Here is a 20,028-nt window from a genome sequence, read left to right on the forward strand (position 1 = left end):
GGACGTTTTGGTTGACACCGCTAAATGCAGCAGTGATTGCAGAACTTGAATATGTTTGTGAAAACTCAATAAAACAAAAACTAACTGGCGAGTTGAAGTTAATTAACCGTTTAGGAAAAAGTTAGAAGCTTTCAGCATCATATTCCTCTTGGCAATAACTTAATTGATTCACCTCTTTTGGGTTTGACTAGAGTCTAAAATTTAGATCCAAACTATAAAACGCAATTATTGGCTTTCTAATTGGTAAAACCAGTCCAAAAAACTCTTTATGAATGCAACTAGTGGGCTTTTTTTTTATTATTGTTTCCTTTTTTTGTGTGCCCTTGAGCTGCTTCCTTTTTTTTAAAAAAAAAAAAAAAAAAAAAAAAAAAAAAAAAAAAACTCATGGCATTGGTCTTTATTAAGATCATTCTTAAGCTCTCTGAGGTCATTCATAATAAGAGCAAGGGAATAAACAGAAAGATTGTTAGGAGTTAGGTGATGATAGCAGAGGATTAGCAATTAACTGTTCCCTCAATGCTCACAAGTCCCGGGCCGGAGCTGGAGTCTATCATCCGAGCTAAGATAAGCCTCGATGGTAGTCACCTGCCTCCACCTTCCACTCCCATATCGAGACGAATCTTAATAATCACCGCCTAAAGGACTAACTACACTATCAATGAAAGAAATTACAATATTAAAGTGTTTCCTTCATAAAATAATAAGTAACTGACCTTGCTGAAATTAAATAAAAGTGCAAGGATAATTTAACCGTTGGAAACAGCCCACGCCGGAGAAACACAAAACATCCCTTCAACCTGGGTGGCTGGCCAGGCACACTCCTCCTTCCATCTCTCACCAAGTCAAGACCTCAGCACTCCACCCATCAACGCGCTGCAGTGCTTTCTATCAACAACTACAGGAATACTACACCCTGCGGACATCTCTCCTTCAGATTCTGGCAAGGTTATATTGCCAACTGCAATATTTACAACTATTTGGTCAAAGAATCAGTCGGTGATATGTGAAGCTATGCAAAAATGTTGCTATATTGGGCAAGAACATCCACCAGTTACTCGTCCGAAGATTTGCCGCGCTGGGCTGACATGATTTTCCACCAAATTTAGTGAAGAACACACTCAATCCTGTGTTGTGAGAATTAGTGTTGGAACACTCATACGCGGGAGATTTGAGTGCGGCTGGAGCTGGCAGCGAGCGTTTACCACCACCAGCAAATACACCTGACGCTCGCTGTGAGCGTTTAGCAGTGAAAGGGTTAAGGCAGCGAGGCTGCTGACCGGGTGAGTGCCAGCGATGACGTCATCGGACTCCCAGCGAATCACAAGCATGTTTTCAGAGCTCAGCCAATCGTAGTTTTTTTATTTTTTTTAATGTGAGTGATTATTTTGAGTAATTATCAAACCCAAAAGTCAGACCCACGTGTGCACAAAATATATTTTTTCATATTGGTTACTTTATTCAATTAGCGCGGCCGCTTCATCCACCTAATTCCTGCACTAAATGGGGCTCTACTGTACTTGTTATATTAAAAAAATGATCCTCATCATCAATAAATGAAAATGTATAAAAATAATCAAAGAACATCAACAAAATGAAGCATCAGCTTCAAATGGTGTGCAGAAGAACATTTATAAAGCCGCATAAAGCAGACTACTAGTAAGGAAGAGGTTCCAATAATGCCATGCAGGCCAGTCACAGCCAAGAATGTGGAGCCAAATACTGAATAGTGAGGGAAGCTTCAATATATTCTTCAAGTACTATTGTGAAATAAATCCCTAGAATAATAGCTGGGCCGAGTCTTGGGATGGCTTGGGAGCTTCTCGTGGTGGGCTCATGTTACTGAAGAAAGAAGGCTTGTAGTACTTAAGAGGGGAATTGGAAAAGGATTAAAAGGTTGGATGCCAAGAGGGGGTCAATGTATACCAATTTCTTCCATGGGGAACATCAGGCTTCTACGGAAAAAGGCTCAAAAGTAAGATAAGAAAACTTCTGACACAATAAATAAGATTACACCTCAACAGAGAGCTTTTATAACGGTACAAGCGTGAGATCCTCAATGAGTGCCTTCAATATCTGGCCATTAGTAAAGTGGCAACAACAAATTATACCTCAACGGAGACCTTTGGCACAAGATCCTTGATGAGTGCCTTCAATATCTGGCCATTAGTAAAGTGCCAACAACAAATTATACCTCAACGGAGACCTTTGGCACAAGATCCTTGATGAGTGCCTTCAATATCTGGCCATTAGTAAAGTGCCAACAACAAATCTCATGATAAGGAGATTTATATGATGCTGGTGAAATCATGTCACTAAGCTGGTGGCATAACAGAGCCGGTAAGCAGAGGTGGGCAAGTGCGGTACTCAGTGCGGCAGTACCACAAAAGAAGTACCGCACAACAGCACTACCGCAAGATTTCTAAAACTAATGCACTACCGCGGACCACACTAAAAAATCCTGCAGTACTTTCAAAACTATCAAAGACGACATTTGCAGCGCGGCAACTCACAGAAAAGGGTTTGTTTTGCAGTGAATCGGACTCAGTCAGTCATCAGAAGCAGTGATTCAATCATTCTGACTGTTCAGTTATTGTTCAAAATTAAATACTAAATAGACAGACTAAACTACCTCACTGCCAGTCTTCTCTAACCCGCGCGGTGCCGGACATTTCAAGGCGTCCGTGGTGCAGGCAGATGTTTCATTCTTTATTTTAAGCATGTTTCCTTTGTTTGGATAGCCAGGATAGCCCTTGATCTTTATTTTAAGCATGTTTCCTTTGTTTGGGTAGCCAGGATAGCCCTTGATCTTTATTTTAAGCATGTTTCCTTTGTTTGGGTAGCCAGGGTAGCCACTTGATCTTTATTTTAAGCATGTTTCCTTTGTTTGGATAGCCAGGATAGCCCTTGATCTTTATTTTAAGCATGTTTCCTTTGTTTGGGTAGCCAGGATAGCCCTTGATCTTTATTTTAAGCATGTTTCCTTTGTTTGGATAGCCAGGATAGCCACTTGATCTTTATTTTAAGCATGTTTCCTTTGTTTGGATAGCCAGGATAGCCCTTGATCTTTATTTTAAGCATGTTTCCTTTGTTTGGATAGCCAGGATAGCCACTCAAGTATTTTTTTATTTTGACTACCACAGTACCGCACACTGCGTACCGCACTGGGAAAGAAAAAAATGGGACCGCACTACTCCGGAAAAAGTACCGCACTACCACAGTACCGCACTACTGATTTTTCAGTACCGCGCCCACCTCTGCCAGTCATGGCTACTAGGTGATGGGGCTGAAAACCATGGGATGATGGCACCAGTTAATTTCTCTAGTATAAAGAGTTCTTAAAACTGCAAATAGGACTGAATAATAGCAACGACAGAGTCTAAATTTATAAGGAGTACTTGAGCAAATAAAAGGATTAAATAGAGGGAGACGTTGCAGTACTTCCTAACAAAGTTAGAAGTAGGTGACCACCAGACGCGTTACTGCTAAAGTTCCGGAGAGATAGTGGTGTGTCATTATGTGCCCAGACCTACTAAACACAAAGTCCTAAAAATATTAAAGACAATTAGTCTGAGCAAAGCAACAAATAACACAGTGGAGCCATTATGGGAAGGCTGTAAAGGAGCTTTCAATTCTTTATGAAGAGTTCAAATCATTTTTCTCCCTGACAAGGATCAGCGAGGAGAAGCCCAGTGAGGCAGCAACACCATCAAGATAGTGGATATTCACTTTACTGACAAGTTGAAGATTCTTGGAGAAGGTTCAAAGATGGAGAATAGATTAATTATAATTTTCAAGATTGAAGTTTTTCTGTTGTGGGGCAAAAAGCTAATTTTAGAAAAAGGTTTCATATTAAATATAAAGACTAAGAGGAATCTTAGGAGAAAAAGAAAACATAAATAAATTTTTTGGGGCATAATTAAGGAATTCATAAAAAAGAATAGGATCACCTCAATAATTAAGTTAAAAGGTTTAGGGGGGAGGTTTCAATTGATAAAGAAATTCAGTTTAAGAATGAGTTAATACAAGTTCTTTCAATAACAATAGATCTGTGATTTGCTCCACAAATTTCTGAACACTGCCTGTAGAATAGTCCAGGCCGGTTAAAATCTTGATTGATTAAGTCGGCCTGGAATTGCATCTGCTTTAATACCTAGAGATGGGACGGTTCAGGAATTTTTTTTTTCTTTTTTTTTTTTTTACGTCGCTGCCTGTTGCGCCGGTAGGCATCTTCCTGGTGGGTCCTGATGGTCGGCCCGCTTCCTCAAGGTGGGGCCTGATGGTCGGCCCAAGGCTTCTTCCAGGTGGGGCCTGATGGTCGGCCCAAGGCTTCTTCCAGGTGGGGCCTGATGGTCGGCCCAAGGCTTCTTCCAGGTGGGGCCTGATGGTCGGCCCAGCCCGTTCTGGCGCAGGCGAGTGTTTATAGTGGCGCCATCTTGCATTGGCTCATGCTGCCCCCCGGAATTCGTTCTTGATTCGCTTGGACGGCTTCCTCTAGAGTCCGGGTTGATGGGTGGTCTTCAGGACAGCATGTGGGTAGTTTTAAGCCACTCGGCGGTGACTGAAAAATCCGAGTGGTAGCGTGGGGATTCGAACCCGCGTCGTCCATCACGCGGTGAATGTGAGCCCAGTACTCTACCAATTCGGCCACCGCCTACCCTAAATGAGTGACTTTGGCTGCAGTAATTACGAACAGAGTTTTGGAAAGATTTGTTAAGTGGGCAGTGCAACATCTGTGGTCATATGCCGGAGAGAGACAGGAGGGGAAGGAATTATAGGAGAAGGGAACAGATCCCAGGAGACGGGACACAACCCCCGATTAATACCTGGTACACTGCTGGGTGGACAGGGGCGTAGGGTATCGGAAAAGCAGGCCAAATTTTTCCACTCCGCCCGAGAGTCAAACCCAGGCTCTCTCGGTTGAGAGCCGAGTGTGCTAACCACTGCACCACGAAGCCCCTGCCCGAATTTGGGTATTTATTGGGAGTACAGTCCGGTTATCTACATCTAACAGACAAAATCCTGAGGCTTCTAATTCGTTAAACGGAACTATGTAGCAATCAAACTCTGCCTGTAAAAAAATCTGAGTATTTATATCTTCATTGATGTCCGACTGTCTTAAGAGTTACTGAAGGGTTGTTGACTTCATGGAGAAGATATCGGAGGGAAGGAAGACCAATATAAATCAGAATGAAAGCGGGGAGAGATGTTCAAATTACTACTTCAATAGCTGGATTTTCTAGTGTAATGTAGCGGTTAATATTACAAAATACAGTTGCTGTTATGTAGCCTACAAATGTTACGTTTACTAGTACAATTACTAATATAATATGGTCATGAAAGAAAGATAATTGTTCTATGAGAGGAGAAACTATCTTGGATGTTTAATTAAGTATGCTGCTCATGTTGCCATAGGTTGGTTCTAAAAGGAGAATTTTCTTCCTTATAGGAGCTATACCCATTAGCAGCGACGGGCCAAATTTGTGGCTTTACCGTGTAGCAGTGACGGGCCAAATTTGTGGCTTTACTGTGTAGCAGTGACGGGCCAAATTTGTGGCTTTACCGTGTAGCAGTGACGGGCCAAATTTGTGGCTTTACTGTGTAGCAGCGACGGGCCAAATTTGTGGCTTTACCGTGTAGCAGTGACGGGCCAAATTTGTGGCTTTACTGTGTAGCAGTGACGGGCCAAATTTGTGGCTTTACTGTGTAGCAGTGACGGGCCAAATTTGTGGCTTTACCGTGTAGCAGCGACGGGCCAAATTTGTGCCATGATATAACCCCCCAAAATAGATGATACATAATCTGATCACAAATGCTTTGATATAAATTATGAAATGGTTTGTGTGAGGGGTGATTTTTTCTCATTTTTCTCACTTAGAGGGACCATTAAGAAACATGATCCCTGCTGCTACCGGGTTAAATGTCTATCTGCCATTTTTCAAGTTAGTACTAAGGGTAATTTCTATGTATGAATGATCTGCTGGGGGGTAAGCATGCTCTCATTCAGTTGAAGAGGGTAAGAAAGGAGAAAAACAACGGGGCGGTTAAGACACGAAACCTTCTCAAACAATTAGTAATAGGAATCCTAATGTGGCTACAAAAGAAATTCTTGAGCCTAGGGATGACACCATGTTTCAAGTTGCGTATGCGTCTGGGTAATCTACGGCATATAACAAAGAAACACTCCAGCATGCAAGATGTGCTCCCACATGAGTGTCTGCGAGGGAGCCAATCAAGCACTGAACACAATCCATATCACGATACATGGTCCTGCCCTTGTCCTGTGGAGGCAGCCAACATTCTTTACAACAGTTTGTAATGAAATCAGGTTCATGATATAATGATAGTAATGTTAGTTTTTCAGACATTTTTGGACATACAATAATGCTATTTATCCTTATAATATGGCACTAGTCATTCCACACCCTAACTGCTTTGATGGAGGAAACAGAATCTTCCAGACAGTTGCATCACAGCCTATTGAATGATCAGTGAGGGTTAATTATTGTATATTATGTTATGTGTTGGTTGTTGGGTTTGTAACTCCATTCCATTCCATTGAGATTAGAGATGCTTGATCAAGTTGGCAGTCGGCCTCCATACCTGGGTGTAAAGCACTTCTTTGAGACGCTGTTTTGCTGGACCCTGACTGGTGGCAGCGGGAAGCTACGTAATGACGGACTCTGCGCCCACACTCCGCCCGCAAGAGGTGCCCCTGACGCTAACCTTCGGCGACGACTTCCCCGGCAGCATTCCGGGCGTTTCACTACACCAGGGATGCCAACGTCTTGCGAGGGGTGAAAGTGTGGGATAAGCCGGACTACCGGGCTGTCACTACGTCAGCTGCGGGGACAGACGGCTGCATACGCAGAGCAACGAGTGCAGCTGAACGCAGAATGGGGGCCAACACACTGGACCGCCCGTCATCGACCGCTGACGCTATCGAAATCAGGATCCTGCACTTCGAGGAACAACAATTTGGAGAGGGGCCGAGCGACTTCATGACACGGCTACGACAGTTAGGCTGGACGGCATTCGAGACAGAGAAGCGAGGCTGCACATAATCAAAGAGAAGTGGATGGAAAATGACGAGACTGCAAAGAGTTACACGGCTGTAATGAAGAAAGCCGAGTCGGCTTTGTCCGCAAAGACTGCAACTTCAGCTACAGGCCAATCAGGAGACTTAGTGGGAGGTGGAATCCTTGCGCATACTACGGCCAGACAGCCATCGCTCGGTAATGGACATATGCGAGCTACCGAGGCCGGTGGCAGCAACTCGTCAATCGAACCGACCCACTCCCGGCTCTAGAGTGTCGCCTTCTCCTCCAGCCAGCCGAGGAGCAGCCACACATCAGTTATAACAGGGCCGTGGCTGCTGCTACTCTTCCATAGAAGAGGCTATGTGAGAACCCTTCCTGGAAACCACCGGGCAGGATTTTTAATGACTCCCGCTATGCACGGCGGGCAGCGACACAGGGATCCTGGATTGCAAAATACGTCACTAGTAACCCAAAATTAGAAAAATATCCACTAAATCTGGGAAAAAATTTGATGAAATCATTTTTCAACTGATTTCAATAGCCAAGGGGATCAACATTTACTAAAAAGAAGATAGGGCATGTAGAGGTTGGGGAATTTTCTCTACAGGGGTCAAAGGTCAACGACCTTTTGTTAAAAGGTCCAAATTTCTATCTCGCAAATGAAACGTCATAAATGGCTGATCTTGGTAGTGTCAAAATGAACAGAATGGTGTCACAGAAAGATTTGAAATGTAACCACTTACAAAAAAACAATATATTACCTCTGAAATTGAGGTCAAAATATTCAACACGCCAGAATTTGTTAAGAAGTTATCTTATCTCAGGAGAATATAATATTTCATGCAAAAAATAATGACCCTGTTTGAGTTCCCATGGCTGCTTAAAAAAAGAGTGAATAAGTGGTTTGGAAGAGATCAAAGGTCATTGAGCTTTCTATGTTTAATAAAGCAAAACCCAAAAACACAAGTCTTGATTAGTAAAGATGAGGAACACATGTTGTAAATAAGGTGTTTCAACGTATGATAGTTCATTCTGAGATGAGGTCTCAAGGGTAACAGTCTGCATAAAGTTGCCGATCCTTGGCCGAACAATCTGTATCTGTTTGAGGTCGTGCACAAGCTGGATTGCTAGGTGATGACAGATGAGAGATGTGAAGAGGATGCAGGGAAACTTCAAAGCTTACATTGGAAGGGCTAGGAGAGTCTTGTTAATACAAATAGATGACTCTTCTTTATTGGAAGCATTGAATTTGGCAGGATGCTCTTGGCCTGGACATGGAAAACAGGATGGGGGATGGTTACTTCACCAGTGAAATGGAGGAAGCATCAAGGCCACAGCTGATAGCTATGTTCAGGGAAGGTTCATTGATGGTGCAGTACTAGTGTGTGATGGAAGGGACCCAAAGATCATGAACACATGCGTACAATGGCAGGCAGAACAATATCTCATAATTTGGGAGTCCCACCAGAACTGACTGTGTGATAGGGAACAATTTCTTGGCATTTATCAAGACACAGCTGACACTGCACGAGGTGACACACTGGTCGTCAAGACAGCTACTGAACTTGTCAAAAGTGTGAGCACTCCTGAAGCTGTTGTTGTTGCCCAAGATTATTAATACTTCTCGTGTACCACCGACCCGTCTACTGCACAAATCTGTTCCCACTCATGGATGGCCTGTAGGATATATCGTCAGTAGGAATTACTGACCAAACTGATCTTTTGTTCAAGTATGCATGGTCAGGTAATGACACTGTATCCATGGACACACAAAGGAGACAATCTACAAATGAGATTTTCCAAGACATGTCACCAACACATACACGAACACTAATTCCTCCCACGATGAGCTAAAACATGCAGGTGTCAAAGCAATGCAGGTGTGACATGTGGAGATACTCCTTCAGAGAAAGCTCCTTTCCTCAAATTTCAGAAGCAAGCTGCAAGATTGATCCTGATAGGCTTCACCCTAATGTCTCGCCCCAGGGCCAGATGTCAGGCCAGGCCACACAACACACAAAATTTGAGGCAAACATTAAGAATGACTGCAAAGGTTTATGAAGCTAATTTTTGGTGCGTAAGGAGTTAGATTCTTGTTCATGATCCTCCGAAAATCTCAAAACTCTACAGTGACTATAAATGCTGAAAATCAACCCCTTGGAATGTCCCCTCCTATCACCTCAGAAGTGTAAACATTTGTGGAAAAGTGTGTGGCCGTCACTTAATGTCCCTCATGAGATGACCTGAGGGAAATGAATACTCTGAGGGGACAGCAGGAGTTGGAGCATGACCTTGGAATGGAAGAAGAAGACTTTAGCAGAATAGAGAGAGAAGGAACAATTGTAGAATGCAAATGAATCAGAGAAGAGGAAAAGGATTGAGAGAGGAGGAGGAAACAACAGAACAAAATTAACACTCACCAAATGATTCCTCTTCCTCCTCCTCCTCCTTGTCTTCTTCTGGCAGTACCTGCATATTAAGTGAGGGATTAATAAGCTGTATAAATATTGATATCTTATAAAACAATACATTCTTTTGACTGTTGCCTAAATTCAACACAATAATAATACAGCTCTAAGCCTGGCCCCTCAGTCACTCCTTGATAACCCTGTTACCATACAACCCCCTTGGCAACCCTTAACAATCCTAGGCGGGACTTTACACACAAAACTCGCCTCACTTGGGGTCGTCCCTTCCTAACCCTGCACCTTGAAAATTAACCCGACTGTGGATTTCCTACCAGAAGACCTCACCAACCTATAGGAGTGGGGTGTCTGTGGCTACAATTCAATGAAGAAAATTTGTAAAGTCCTGCAGCTTGGGAGGGGATATCCAGCACACCAATACCACATGGGAAACACTCCACTATCCACCACAGAGGCAGAGAAAGACCTGGGAGTGTATGTTACCAGGCTACCAGTGAATGGATATCCAGCACACCAATACCACATGGGAAACACTCCACTATCCACCACAGAGGCAGAGAAAGACATGGGACTGTATGTTACCAGGCTACCAGTGAAAGGATATCCAGCACACCAATACCACATGGGAAACACTCCACTATCCACCACAGAGGCAGAGAAAGACCTGGGACTGTATGTTACCAGGCTACCAGTGAAGGGATATCCAGCACACCAATACCACATGGGAAACACTCCACTATCCACCACAGAGGCAGAAAAAGACCGTGGAGTGTATGTTACCAGGCTACCAGTGAATGGATATCCAGCACACCAATACCACATGGGAAACACTCCACTATCCACCACAGAGGCAGAGAAAGACATGGGACTGTATGTTACCAGGCTACCAGTGAAAGGATATCCAGCACACCAATACCACATGGGAAACACTCCACTATCCACCACAGAGGCAGAGAAAAACCAGGGACTATATGTAACCAGGCTACCAGTGAAGGGATATCCAGCACACCAATACCACATGGGAAACACTCCACTATCCACCACAGAGGCAGAGAAAGACATGGGACTATATGTTACCAGGCTACCAGTGAAGGGATATCCAGCACACCAATACCACATGGGAAACACTCCACTATCCACCACAGAGGCAGAGAAAGACATGGGGCTATATGTTACCAGGCTACCAGTGAAGGGATATCCAGCACACCAATACCACATGGGAAACACTCCACTATCCACCACAGAGGCAGAGAAAGACCTGGGACTATATGTAACCAGGCTACCAGTGAAGGGATATCCAGCACACCAATACCACATGGGAAACACTCCACTATCCACCACAGAGGCAGAGAAAGACCTGGGAGTGTATGTTACCAGGCTACCAGTGAAGGGATATCCAGCACACCAATACCACATGGGAAACACTCCACTATCCACCACAGAGGCAGAGAAAGACCTGGAAGTGTATGCTACCAGGCTACCAGTGAAGGGATATCCAGCACACCAATACCACATGGGAAACACTCCAATATCCACCACAGAGGCAGAGAAAGACATGGGAGTATATGTTACCAGGCTACCAGTGAAGGGATATCCAGCACACCAATACCACATGGGAAACACTCCACTATCCACCACAGAGGCAGAGAAAGACATGGGAGTATATGTTATCAGGCTACCAGTGAAGGGATATCCAGCACACCAATACCACATGGGAAACACTCCACTATCCACCACAGAGGCAGAGAAAGACCTGGAAGTGTATGCTACCAGGCTACCAGTGAAGGGATATCCAGCACACCAATACCACATGGGAAACACTCCAATATCCACCACAGAGGCAGAGAAAGACATGGGAGTATATGTTACCAGGCTACCAGTGAAGGGATATCCAGCACACCAATACCACATGGGAAACACTCCACTATCCACCAGAGAGGCAGAGAAAGACATGGGAGTATATGTTATCAGGCTACCAGTGAAAGCCAAATTCGTTCCATTCGCAGTGGACGGGTTAAAATGTGCCGATACCACCGATACCAATACATCGGTACATCCCTACTGGAGACAGTGTGTGGAGGAAGACATGAGAAGGATGAACAACTGGGAGAGAGTATATGATCATCAAGAGTGGGAGACCTGGGTCGGTCTTATAAGACATTTTGGCTTCTCATATCAGCTATTTCTAAAGGTCAAAGAGTGGGTCAATCAGGTTCCAATGAGTGTTTCCTTAGGTTCACGGTCCAGAAGAAGAATCAAACTACCACCAGGGCCGTAAAACTAATCCTGCTCAAAACTCCAACGAATGCCTTGTCAAATATGTGAACTTTGGCGACGGAATGTTTAGCTATACGGCCCCTAGTCACCTAGCAACTACCTGACTGACTCACCGGGTGGGAGGGCTGGGCCATGCTCTCCACCTGGCACAGGATGAGGATGGAGGAGGTGCCCAGGTTGAAGTCAATCCAAACCCTCGGGTAACTCACACTTTGTGGGCCGCAGGGAAGAAAAGGATGATCAGTAGGCAATGAAAAAAATATATCAAAATTGTGAAAACTTTCTATTTTTTATTTTTACAGCAAAGGGAGGCAGCTCAAAGGCAATAAGGAGAGAGAGAGAGAGAGAGAGAGAGAGAGAGAGAGAGAGAGAGAGAGAGAGAGAGAGAGAGAGAGAGAGAGTTTTGTTTAGTGAACGCAACATCTGTGGTCATATGCCGGAGAGAGACAGGAAAGGAAGGAATTATAGGAGAAGGGAACAGACCCCAGGACACGGGACACAACATCTGTGGTCATATGCCGAAGAGAGACAGGAGGGTAAGGAATTATAGAAGGGAACAGACCCCAGGAGACGGGACACAACATCTGTGGTCATATGCCGAAGAGAGACAGAAGGGGAAGGAATTATAGGAGAAGGGAACAGACCCCAGGAGACGGGACACAACATCTGTGGTCATATGCCGGAGAGAGACAGGAGGGTAAGGAATTATAGGAGAAGGGAACAGACCCCAGGAGACGGGACACAACCCCCGATTAATACCTGGTACACTGCTGGGTGGACAGGGGCTACGTAGGGTATTGGAAAAGCCGCCCAAATTTTTCCACTCCACTCGGGAATTGAACCCGGGCTCTCTCGGTTGTGAGCCTAGTGTGTGAACCAGTGCACCACGAAGACCCCATAAAAAAATAAATAATAAATAAATAAATAAAAATCATTAACATTCGTAGTAATAACAGCAGCAGTAGCATACCTTAGGCTTGCACAGCTTGAGGTTCCCAATGTGCATAGTGTAGCAGGGCATGGCGAACACCTGTCCACTGCCCCCAAGCGTGCTGTTGTAGGCCTTCAGGATGTGTCGGCAGTGCTGGAAGGGGAGCAAACAGGTCACTCACTATACACACACACACAAAAAAAAATAATTAACCTGGTAGCAGCGGGGATCATGTTTCTTAATGGTCCCTCTAAGCGAGAAAATGAGAAAAAATCACCCCTCACACAAACCATTTCATAATATATATCAAAGCATTTGTGATCAGATTATGTGTCATCTTTTTGGGGGGTTTATATCGTGGCACAAATTTGGCCCGTCACTGCTACACGGTAAAGTCACAAATTTGGATCATCGCTGCTACACGGTAAAGCCACAAATTTGGCCCGTCACTGCTACACGGTAAAGTCACAAATCTGGCCCATCACTGCTACACGGTAAAGTCACAAATTTGGCCCATCGCTGCTACACGGTAAAGACACAAATTTGGCTTGTCACTGCTACACAGTAAAGCCACAAATTTGGCCCATCGCTGCTACACGGTTAAATCACAACAAAATAAAGTCACTATACTCTAACTTGAGCTCTGTGGCTTGGGCCGGGGAAACCTCCATTGTTGACAGATCTAGCGATGACCTGCACATGGCAATCTGTCTCACTGTTATTCCGTACGTTATCTATTTGTGGAATATACACATAGTCACAATACGACTGCATGGTGTTATGAATGGCTTGGGATTACAGGGAAAGACAACGACTGAGTCACGCCCAGCCCTGACCGAGGTCAGACGTGGGTCATGGCGCTCCGCATGGAGTAGCCCGGGGCCAGCCTGTTGGCCTCTCCCCTTCCCCTCCAGCCCCCTCTCCCCTTTCATCAAGAAACCTACTTCCAGAATCACTACATAGCAAGTTAATTTTTTTGTGACTAAGGGAAATCATGGTGACAGTCTGACAGACAGTGAGTGGAGTGCGTGTGTGGTATCGGGATCGCCGAGTGTGTCGCCGCCGCGGCCTTCCATCAGGCCCCTGCCGACTCCCCGAGGTCTCCCCAGGCCCGCCCATCCTGCTGTTGAAGTCTGGTCAGGTGCAGTGCAGTGGAGGACCTGTCACCAGGTGGGGGCAATGAGCAGGCTGCTCACCACCGAGGCTGTGCAGTCTGTTCCCAGGCACAGCAGCGAGTCTTCACATGTCTTGCCACCTGTGTTGGATTAGCACTCCACCGCTAAGCCCCTTTCTGAGTGACCACCGATACCGCCTCTACCTGCTCTCTGGCCACCTGCTGCTACCTGACCCAGCATTGTGACCTGGGGATGACCTCGGATTAACACCTACTCGCCTTCCAGAGGAGGATTACCTTCCCGCCTCATCGCTCTACCACACCGCACTCCTCCACCTCTTCACCCCTCAAGCATCATCACTACTTTCCCTCCGTTAATGTAAATCACAAACCCCCACACCCCTTTCATATTGTATTTTTCTTTAGGGTTGCACTGTATATTAATATGTACATTTTCAGCTTAACGGCTGCAATTTCCTGAATAAACTGATTATTATTATTATTATTATTATAAGTTAAAATCGATAGACTATTGTAAAGAAACTTGAAATAAATCTTTTTGCCATTAACCAAGGCCATCTAGAGGGGGAGGCCTCTTCACGGGGGGGGGGGGGGGAGGAGGCTGTGACGTAGTCCAAGTAGTGCCAGGTAGTGTCGGGTCAGCTGTGGTCAGGAGAGGTCACGCTCTCTGTTTTGTGCATTATTGACTCTGAAAACAGTGAAAAACTTGTTAACATTGTTTCTGCCTCTTACCCAGATAACAATACTGCCATACAAGTGCTGTGTGCCTTACTGGGAGGGAAGCTTCAAAACTGGACCCAGAGTGATGGTGTTTTCCTTCCCACAAGACGAGGAGGCGTGCGCTGCGTGCCACAAACAAACGGGTGAAGCAGCTGCTGCATGATAACATGTTCAGCACAGTGAGACAGTCAGTACAGTCAGCAGGTACAAAACCCATTACGGCTGTATTAAATGATGAGGGTTTGTCAGGCATCATAACAGCCAATAATATAGTTCATAAAATAGCCTGTGTTACACATGTATTATTATATATGAATATTGGTGATGTGAATATATGAATATGATGCGTTATGAGAGGAATGTGACTGTGATATGATTATGTATATGGTGTGACTAATCACTGATGAATACAGTATGAACATGATGTGGTTCTTTACATATGCTAGGCATAATGTGTGTGAAAAAAGAATAACAAGATATAATTATATGAATATAAACAGTAAACATGGATATCAATATACTAGATGCAATACATATCAATATATGATATGAATAAAATATGCTTATATGAGATGAATGAAAATGTATATATATATATATATATATATATATATATATATGTATATACATATATATATATATATATATATATATATATATATATATATATATATATATATATATATATATATATATATATATATATATATATATATATATATATATAGAGTGTGTGTGAGATGTGATAGGGTGTTATGAATGATGTGATTAGTAGTAGTATTTGCTAGGGCAAGGATACAATGAAAAACATGTTATCTGACATGAATGTGTTATATTGAGTATATATGAATTTGAATATCATACAATGGTATCCATATATAAATGATATGATATGAATATTACAACCGCTTGCAATAAACGGCAAAGCCTTGCTTCATGGCAAGGTATCCGTACCATTATACTGTGTGTGTGTGTGTGTGTGTGTGTGTGTGTGTGTGTGTGTGTGTTAGATATGAGTTATACTGTACCATTATACTGTGTGTGTGTGTGTGTGTGTGTGTGTGTGTATTAGATATGAGTTATACTGTACCATTATACTGTGTGTGTGTGTGTGTGTGTGTGTGTTAGATATGAGTTATACTGTACCATTATACTGTGTGTGTGTGTGTGTGTGTGTGTGTGTGTGTGTGTGTTAGATATGAGTTATACTGTACCATTATACTGTGTGTGTGTGTGTGTGTGTGTGTGTGTTAGATATGAGTTATACTGTACCATTATAGTGTGTGTGTGTGTGTGTGTGTGTGTGTTAGATATGAGTTATACTGTACCATTATACTGTGTGTGTGTGTGTGTGTGTGTGTGTTAGATATGAGTTATACTGTACCATTATACTGTGTGTGTGTGTGTGTGTGTGTGTGTGTGTGTGTGTGTGTGTGTGTTAGAGATGCTTTTTTCTGTTGCATTATACTGTGTGTGTGTGTGTGTGTGTGTGTGTGTGTGTGTGTGTGTGTGTGTGTTAGATATGAGTTATACTGTACCATTATAATGTGTGTGTGTGCGTGTGTGTGTGTGTGTTAGATATGAGTTATACTGTACCATTAGACTGTGTGTGTGTGTGTGTGTGTGTGTGTGTTAGATGAGTTATACCGTACCATTATACTGTGTGTGTGTGCGTGTGTGTGTGTGTGTGTGTGTGTGTGTGTGTTAGATATGAGTTATACTGTACCATTATACTGTGTGTGTGTGTGTGTGTGTGTGTTAGATATGAGTTATACTGTACCATTATACTGTGTGTGTGTGTGTATGTGTGTGTGTGTTAGATATGAGTTATACCGTACCATTATACTGTGTGTGTGTGTGTGTGTGTGTGTGTGTTAGATATGAGTTATACCGTACCATTATACTGTGTGTGTGTGTGTGTGTGTGTGTGTTAGATATGAGTTATACCGTACCATTATACTGTGTGTGTGTGTGTGTGTGTATTCCTTGATCCATCAAGAAGCTGATATGTCTTGACATTATGTTCTTTAGCATTCAAGATTTTGCTGAAAAGTTTCAATTGATGTATATGTATCATTATTACTATTATGCATACTTAATGAATACATTATTTGTTTGCATTCTTTTCGTTATGTATGTTAAAACAAGTAATACAAACAAACAAACAACACAAGGAAAACAGTGAGGTTGACAGCAGCCCCGGCTGACCCGACCGCTGTCCCTACTCGACTGACGGGTCACTGAGGGAGTGGAGAGGCCTCCCGTCTGGATGGCCTTGCATTAACCCGGAAGCAGCGACGGGCCAAATTTGTGGCTGTACCGTGAAGCAGCGACGGGCCAAATTTGTGGCTGTACCGTGTAGCAGCGACGGGCCAAATTTGTGGCTGTACCGTGTAGCAGCGACGCGCCAAATTTGTGGCTGTACCGTGTAGCAGCGACGGGCCAAATTTGTGGCTGTACCGTGTAGCAGCAACGGGCCAAATTTGTGGCTGTACCGTGTAGCAGCGACGGGCCAAATTTGTGGCTGTACCGTGTAGCAGCGACAGGCCAAATTTGTGGCTGTACTGTGTAGCAGCGACGGGCCAAATTTGTGGCTGTACCGTGTAGCAGCGACGGGCCAAATTTGTGGCTGTACTGTGTAGCAGCGACGGGCCAAATTTGTGGGGGGGGGGGAGTAGGCCGTGACGTAGGCCAAGTAGTGCCAGGTAGTGTCGGGTCAGCTGTGGTCAGGAGAGGTCACGCTCTCTGTTTTGTGCATTATTGACTCTGAAAACAGTGAAAAACTTGTTAACATTGTTTCTGCCTCTTACCCAGATAACAATACTGCCATACAAGTGCTGTGTGCCTTACTGGGAGGGAAGCTTCAAAACTGGACCCAGAGTGATGGTGTTTTCCTTCCCACAAGACGAGGAGGCGTGCGCTGCGTGCCACAAACAAACGGGTGAAGCAGCTGCTGCATGATAACATGTTCAGCACAGTGAGATAGTCAGTACAATCAGCATGTACAAAACCCATTACGGCTGTATTAAATGATGAGGGTTTGTCAGGCATTATAACAGCCAATAATATAGTTCATAAAATAGCCTGTGTTACACATGTATTATTATATATGAATATTGGTGATGTGAATATATGAATATGATGCGTTATGAGAGGAATGTGACTGTGATATGATTATGTATATGGTGTGACTAATCACTGATGAATACAGTATGAACATGATGTGGTTCTTTACATATGCTAGGCATAATGTGTGTGAAAAAAGAATAACAAGATATAATTATATGAATATAAACAGTAAACATGGATATCAATATACTAGATGCAATACATATCAATATATGATATGAATAAAATATGCTTATATGAGATGAATGAAAAATGCATATATATATATATATATATATATATATATATATATATATATATATATATATATATATATATATATATATATATATATATATATATATATATATATATATATATATAGCATGTTAGTGAGATGTGATAGGGTGTTATGAATGATGTGATTAGTAGTAGTATTTGCTAGGGCAAGGATACAATGAAAAACATGTTATCTGACATGAATGTGTTATATTGAGTATATATGAATTTGAATATCATACAATGGTATCCATATATAAATGATATGATATGAATATTACAACCGCTTGCAATAAACGGCAAAGCCTTGCTTCATGGCAAGGTATCCGTACCATTATACTGTGTGTGTGTGTGTGTGTGTGTGTGTGTGTTAGATATGAGTTATACTGTACCATTATACTGTGTGTGTGTGTGTGTGTGTGTGTGTGTTAGATATGAGTTATACTGTACCATTATACTGTGTGTGTGTGTGTGTGTGTGTGTGTGTGTGTGTGTTAGATATGAGTTATACTGTAACTTTATAATGTGTGTGTGTGTGTGTGTGTGTGTGTGTGTGTGTGTTAGATGAGTTATACTGTACCATTATACTGTGTGTGTGTGTGTGTGTGTGTGTGTGTGTGTGTGTGTGTTAGATATGAGTTATACCGTACCATTATACTGTGTGTGTGTGTGTGTGTGTGTGTGTGTGTGTGTGTGTGTTAGATATGAGTTATACAGTAACATTATAGTGTGTGTGTGTGTGTGTGTGTGTGTGTGTGTTAGATATGAGTTATACAGTACCATTATACTGCGTGTGTGTGTGTGTGTGTGTGTGTGTGTGTGCGTGTGTGTGTGTGTGTTAGATATGATTTATACTGTACAATTATACTGTGTGTGTGTGTGTGTGTGTGTGTGTTAGATATGAGTTATACCGTACCATTATACTGTGTGTGTGTGTGTGTGTATTCCTTGATCCATCAAGAAGCTGATATGTCTTGACATTATGTTCTTTAACATTCAAGATTTTGCTGATAAGTTTCAATTGATGTATATGTATCATTATTACTATTATGCATACTTAATGAATACATTATTTGTTTGCATTCTTTTCGTTATGTGTGTTAAAACAAGTAATACAAACAAACAAACAACACAAGGAAAACAGTGAGGTTGACAGCAGCCCCGGCTGACCCGACCGCTGTCCCTACTCGACTGACGGGTCACTGAGGGAGTGAAGAGGCCTCCCGTCTGGATGGCCTTGCATTAACCCGGAAGCAGCGACGGGCCAAATTTGTGGCTGTACCGTGAAGCAGCGACGGGCCAAATTTGTGGCTGTACCGTGTAGCAGCGACGGGCCAAAATTGTGGCTGTACCGTAGCAGCGACGCCAAATTTGTGGCTGTACCGTGTAGCAGCGACGGGCCAAATTTGTGGCTGTACCGTGTAGCAGCGACGGGCCAAATTTGTGGCTGTACCGTGTAGCAGCGACGGGCCAAATTTGTGGCTGTACCGTGTAGCAGCGACAGGCCAAATTTGTGGCTGTACTGTGTAGCAGCGACGGGCCAAATTTGTGGCTGTACCGTGGAACGACGGGCCAAATTTGTGGCTGTACTGTGTAGCAGCGACGGGCCAAATTTGTGGGGGAGAGGCCGTGACGTAGGCCAAGTAGTGCCAGGTAGTGTCGGGTCAGCTGTGGTCAGGAGAGGTCACTCTGTTTTGTGCATTATTGACTCTGAAAACAGTGAAAACTTGTTAACATTGTTTCTGCCTCTTACCCAGATAACAATACTGCCATACAAGTTGTGTGCCTTACTGGGAGGGAAGCTTCAAAACTGGACCCAGAGTGATGGTGTTTTCCTTCCCACAAGACGAGGAGGCGCTGCGTGCCACAAACAAACGGGGTGAAGCAGCTGCTGCATGATAACATGTTCAGCACAGTGAGATAGTCAGTACAATCAGCATGTACAAAACCCATTACGGCTGTATTAAATGATGAGGGTTTGTCAGGCATTATAACAGCCAATAATATAGTTCATAAAATAGCCTGTGTTACACATGTATTATTATATGAATATTGGTGATGTGAATATATGAATATGATGCGTTATGAGAGGAATGTGACTGTGATATGATTATG

General features: G+C 43.4%; 1 long non-coding RNA gene across 7 annotated transcripts in view; it reads right to left on the minus strand.

Moving 5' to 3' along the window:
- LOC126994631 (uncharacterized) overlaps positions 1–20,028 on the minus strand; it is a 47,332-nt gene that overhangs the window by 9,545 nt on the left and 17,759 nt on the right. Inside the window, exons 5-8 of one of the 7 annotated variants that reach the window (XR_007749356.1) lie at positions 17,337–17,446; positions 12,711–12,824; positions 11,854–11,950; positions 9,159–9,506 (exon numbers count right to left, since the gene is read on the minus strand). The exons of 2 other annotated variants lie outside the window; for them this stretch is intronic. This is a non-coding gene — a long non-coding RNA (uncharacterized LOC126994631). Of the gene's footprint in view, positions 1–9,158; positions 9,507–11,853; positions 11,951–12,710; positions 12,825–14,538; positions 14,649–17,336; positions 17,447–20,028 lie in introns of those variants that run through there. 4 more of the 7 variants (XR_007749358.1, XR_007749360.1, XR_007749359.1 and 1 more) reach the window with 4 other exon arrangements.

The sequence above is a fragment of the Eriocheir sinensis genome, unplaced genomic scaffold, assembly GCF_024679095.1.
Source record: "Eriocheir sinensis breed Jianghai 21 unplaced genomic scaffold, ASM2467909v1 Scaffold839, whole genome shotgun sequence".
Taxonomy (NCBI): Eukaryota; Metazoa; Arthropoda; class Malacostraca; order Decapoda; family Varunidae; genus Eriocheir; species Eriocheir sinensis.